The sequence below is a fragment of the Notolabrus celidotus genome, unplaced genomic scaffold (assembly GCF_009762535.1).
Source record: "Notolabrus celidotus isolate fNotCel1 unplaced genomic scaffold, fNotCel1.pri scaffold_576_arrow_ctg1, whole genome shotgun sequence".
NCBI lineage: Eukaryota > Metazoa > Chordata > Actinopteri > Labriformes > Labridae > Notolabrus > Notolabrus celidotus.
Window position 1 is genome coordinate 1,514 of NW_023260374.1, and position 5,789 is coordinate 7,302.

At 40.6% G+C, this 5,789-nt stretch overlaps 1 long non-coding RNA gene across 1 annotated transcript; it reads right to left on the reverse strand.

Moving 5' to 3' along the window:
* Positions 1-602: 602 nt before the first annotated feature.
* LOC117809916 lies at positions 603-5,346 on the reverse strand. Its single transcript, XR_004630643.1, has 3 exons — positions 5,277-5,346; positions 2,487-2,612; positions 603-763 (listed from the first exon to the last, which is right to left on the reverse strand). It is a non-coding gene; the product is annotated as an uncharacterized LOC117809916 (long non-coding RNA).
* Positions 5,347-5,789: the final 443 nt, after the last annotated feature.

The window sequence follows — 5,789 nt, forward strand, 5'->3', positions numbered from 1 at the left end:
ATGTCAGAGTTCTGTCTTTGATGATGTCAGGATTCTGTCTTTGATGATGTCAGAGTGCTGTCTTTGATGATGTCAGAGTTCTGTCTTTGATGATGTCAGAGTTCTGTCTTTGATGATGTCAGAGTTCTGTCTTTGATGATGTCAAATTCTGAGAACAAATGGAACATTCCGTGAAGAAGGTCAGAGCTAAAGAAACATCAGTGTCTCTAAATCCTCTTTCATAGACCTCCATTCAACAAACAACATTGTAGACGTAGTTTTCTTCTCCTCTTGAGGACAGACCTGACAAAGCTTGACTTTGGACTTTGGACTAATCTGCATCATGAGGTTGTTATTTCAGCAAACTGAAGACCCGTTAATCACAAGAACATCACAAAACATCAGTTCCTGTGTTCAGGTTCATACCACTGAAGGAAGCCAGAGGGAAGCCTCTGTGGACCTGTTTACAGTGAAACTGAGACTCACCAGGAACACATTCTAAGGGTTCATTACCACCACAATAAGCCAGTTAATCCTCTGGGAAACTAAATATTTACAGTGAAACTGGGACCTACCACCAACAGATTTTTGGGGTTCATAGTGCCAAAGAATGTGTTACCTTTGGGTCCTTTCCAGTTTGATCTCCATCACTTTCTCCGACACCGGTTTCCTCCTGCGGATGTAGAGCCGGACCAGAGAGCCCGCTCCTCAGCGCCTCCACGGCCCGGCTGTGGGTCACGTCCGGACGTCCACCTCGTTCACTCTCAGGATCACATCGTTCACCCTGAAAAAGCCCAGAGTCCACGTGTGTGGAGACCAAAACCTGATCAAACTGACTCGGATATCAAAGACATCGTAAAGAGGTAATGTGTCTATGGATGAGCTGTAAAAATAAAAAAATCTGTAATCTTTTTATACGTTTTTATTCTGAAATTTCTGAATGATTTTAACTCATCAGAACGACTTCCTGTGGGTTTGTAGCTTGCCAAAATAAAATATCTCACATTAAAGCTTTCACTTTAAGCTGACTAACTTGTTCTTCTCGGTTCAGTTTCATACATTCTTCCACTCCTCCGGTCACAGTCGTCTCTGTCTGACATGAAACCATCAAACTCTGAGCTCTGTTTAAGCTGAGAAGAGAACAGTTTTTGTTTTTATAAAGTTTTACTTTTATTTTTGTCCCACATTCTGATTGTCTTCACTCATGTCTGTTTGAGAACAGAACCCTTTGTGTTTGTTCCTTTAATGCATGATATCTCACTCACAGCCTGTTTTAATGTGTTCATGTTTGTACGCTGTAAAGAGAATTAAATCTGCTGCTCTCAGTTTGTGAAACGGTCTGTTTCTGAAAGGGTTGGATGTTTAATATTTTCCAGATGAGGTGGTCACCTGCTGCTTCATCACTTTTTATAAGTTCATACGTTTTTACTTTCTTCTCACATCTAAATTAAATGTTTCAGCGCTTACTGATGGAATATGTCGAATTTCTTCTTTTCTACTTCATTAATAAATATCATTATTATTTTTACTATTCAAAATAAAGAGATCAAATCAAATATTTTTGTTTTATAAAAGGATAAACACAAACAAATATTCTACAAAATATTTTATTGGATTCATTTATTTTCTTCAATCTTCATTGTATCTATTTCTATATATTTTTTTAAGTATCCTAATTATTATTTATATTCATAAAATATTCATTGATTGCCTGCGTTCGTTAAACCGCCAAAAATAAGGTGAATACTTTTTATTATTTAGATTTATTTATTTTGTATTTATAGATTAAGTCATTTAAATTTATTCATTTATACATTTATTTTGATTTAGTATTTTCACTTTTAATTTTTTTAGTATGTTTATGTATTTATTTATTCAGCTTTTATTTTGAATTTTATTTTACTTTCTTTTTGGACTTCAGACTTTTTTTTTATCAAAAAAAAATTTGTTTTAATGAAATATTTGTGTCCTGATCTGTTCCTGCGTCTAATGGCTGAACCCTTTAAAACAACCACAGTTAACAAAAGTTAACTTACTTAAACTTAAAAACACAATATCAATAAAATCTAAACAGAATCATTTTAAAGTGTTCCACGTTGTAAAGTTTAATAAAGACAGAGAGAAGACTCTCTCTGTCTTTAGTGACCGCAGCGTTCAGACGTGAGCTCCACCTGATGACTGACAGACTCACACACAAGGTTCATGGTACTGAGATCCCCTCTACCCCCTCCCTCATCATCATCACCTGGATCAGGTGAGACAGACTCTGGCTGCTGCATTATGAATGAAGAGGTGAAAGGCAGCAGGACGCTGCAGGGGTTTCTGGGTAAGGGACACCGACTATCATCTAACACAAGCTTAAAGGGTGATTCTGCTGTTTTATTAACCTGATCCTTTCCTAACACGTGATCTCAATATGACACGCTCTGATAACTTCCTCCTTTAGACCCCAGTCCCGGACTGTTTCCAAAGCAGGACTCTGACTCCACAAAGACATGAACGCTCACCTGAGCCGTCCGTCCTGTGCAGCTGCTCCTCCAGGGATTGACTTTGGTGATGAAGATGCTGGGTTCTTCACCGATGTGGGGGTTATCTGTCCCTCCTGCGATGCTTAAGCCCAGCCCCGAGTTCCCCTGGAGACCAAACAAACCACAGTGAGAACCAGGATCAACATAACCATCAGAACAACAGAGACCACATGGAAGGAAACACAGACGACCTTCATTCCACTACAGAGTCATCTCTGTGTTTAATTGCAGTGACTTCACTACAGAGTCATGTCTGTGTTTTAATGCAGTGACTTCCACTACAGAGTCATCTCTGTTGTTTACAATGCAGTGATTCCACTACAGAGTCATGTGCCTGATGTTTAATGCAGTGACTTCCACTACGAGTCTGTCTGTTTTAAGTGCAGTGACTTCCACTACAGAGTCATGTCTGTCTTTCATGCAGTGACCTTCCCACTACAGAGTCATGTCTGGTTTTTATGCAGTTGACTTCCACTACAGGAGTCGATGTCGTGTTTTTAATGCAGTGACTTCCACTACAGAGTAATGTCTGTTTTTAATGCAGGACTTCCACTACAGAGTCAGTCTGTTTTAATGCAGTGACTCCACTACAGAGTCATGTTGTTTTAATGCAGGACTTCCACTGCAGAGTCATGTCTGTTTCTAATGCAGTGACTTCCACTACAGAGTCATGTCTGTGTTAATGCAGTGACTTCCACTACAGAGTCATGTCTGTTTTATAATGCAGTGACTTCCACTACAGAGTCATGTCTGTGTTTAATGCAGTGACTTCCACTACAGAGTCATGTCTGTTTATAATGCAGTGACTTAACAGAGTCATGTCTGTTTATAATGCAGTGACTTCCACTACAGAGTCATGTCTGTTGTTTAATGCAGTGACTTCCACTACAGAGTTCATGTCTGTTTAATGCAGTGACTTCCACTACAGAGTCATGTCTGTTTTAATGCAGTGACTTCCACTACAGAGTCATGTCTGTGTTAATGCAGTGACTTCCACTACAGAGTCATGTCTGTTATAATCAGTGACTTCACTACAGAGTCATGTCTCTGTGTTTAATGCAGTGACTTCCACTACAGAGTCATGTCTGTTTTTAATGCAGTGACTTCCACTACAGAGTCATGTCGTTTTAATGCAGTGACTTCCACTACAGAGTCATGCTGTTTTTAATGCAGTGACTTCAACTAAGAGTCATGTCTGTTATTAATGCAGTGACTTCCACTACAGAGTCATGTCGTTTTTAATACAGTGACTTCAACTACAGAGTCATGTCTGTGTTTAATGCAGTGACTTCCACTACGAGATCATGCTGTGTTTAATGCAGTGACTTCCACTACAGAGTCAGTCCTGTGTTTAATGCAGTGGACTTCCAACAGAGTCATGTCTGTTTAATCGCAGTGACTTCCACTACACGAGTCATGTCTGTGTTTAATGCAGTGACTTCCATACAGAGTCATGTCTGGTTTAATGCAGTGACTTCCACTACAGAGTATGTTGTTTTTAATGCAGTGACTTCCACTACAGAGTCATGTCTGTGTTTAATGCAGTAGGACTTCCACTACAGAGTCATGTCTGTTTAATGCAGTGACTTCCCTACAGAGTCAGTCTGTTTAATGCAGTGACTTCCACTACCAGAGTCATGTCTGTTTTTAATGCAGGACTTCCACTACAGAGTCACGTCTGTGTTAATGCGTGACCTCCACTACAGAGTCATGTCTGTTTTTAATGCAGTGACTTCCACTACAGAGTCATGTCTGTGTTTAATGCAGTGACTTCCACTACAGAGTCATGTCTGTGTTTAATGCAGTGACTTCCACTACAGAGTCATGTCTGTGTTTAATGCAGTGACTTCCACTACAGAGTCATGTCTGTTTTTAATGCAGTGACTTCCACTACAGAGTCATGTCTGTTTTAATGCAGTGACTTCCACTACAGAGTCTGTCTCGTCATATAAACAGTGTTTCTGACTCGGAGCAGCAGTGTGTTCAGTGTGACCTACTCTCCTGTATTTATTATCACATTAAAGTGTCCTCAGACTCAAAACTGAAGACACGCCCGCACCGTCTGTTAACACTGGTACTTCCTGTCCGTGCTCTTCTCGGCTCTTCACTCTCCATAAAGATGTATAAATATATTGCTCCATGTTCATAAAAAGGCTGAAAGTCATGTCAAACAATCAGGAGAGAAGTGGATTACACCGACTATTTCAGTGGCGGATTAATCCACAATTTGGGTGAGCAGTGATCCATTTATAACCACAGAGTCTCTGAAACTTTATTAATTGAAGTGAAAACTAAAAACAAACATGAGAGCCCGAGGCACGTGGAGCCTTCAGACGGACTGTTTTCAGATCTGCGGGGCTCAGTCTGGCAGAGACACTCTTTACTCACGCTGCTCTGATTATCATTCACACTCCGAGAACACGGACGAATTAGGACGAGAGGAACAGACAGGAAGAAGAGAAGGAAGATTTCAGAACGGAGAGAGAGAGATTCAAACCAGCTGCTTTAAAACGTGTGTTCGTACGAGCTCTTCAGAAACACTTGGTCCTCTTTTTTACAGATTTTTAACACATTTGGAAACTCGTCCGATAAAGTCCAGTCCCTTTTTAAAAAGACGAGTTGGTCCTGTAGAGTTGAAAGTCAAAGAACATTAAAGCGTCGTGTCAAGTGGAATAAAGAGTCGGTGCCTGCCAGCAGTGAGTCCTCTGAGTTATGGACGGCTGCTAACAACGAGGCTGGGATTCAAAGAGACTAAAGACAGACTCTTACCCTCTCCAACGTGATCTCCTCGTACGCATAGTCAGCCTCCGTCCCGTTCACACTGCACACAAACACAAGATCAGCTCGTTAGCACAGGTACACTGGATTCAATGATTTAACATCCTATCAAGCATTTCCAGCTTGCAGGGAAAGAAAGTAGACAAAGGTCTGTGACATTACATTTAGTCGTTCTCGACCGGTGGACCCAGGGTCCTAAATTTAGTTCAGGGTAGATAATCGCCCCCCTAAAAAAGCCCTGCTAGGGGGGTAGTACTTTTCAAAGGTCCCAGGACTTTCAGGGGGCGGGCCTGCAATGCTGAACGTGTCTGATTGGTAGATTAACCTCAGTGTTTTTATTCCTCCCTCCGTCCACAATAACATCACACACATCTGTGATTCTCTTGATTTCTCTTTCTTTCATTAGTTTTTATTTGTTCTATCTTTTTTGTATGTGTGTGTACTTTTCAAAAGAAGAAGCTGTGATTCTCTTGATTTAGCAGCTTGTAACAGTAGTCTTCTCTC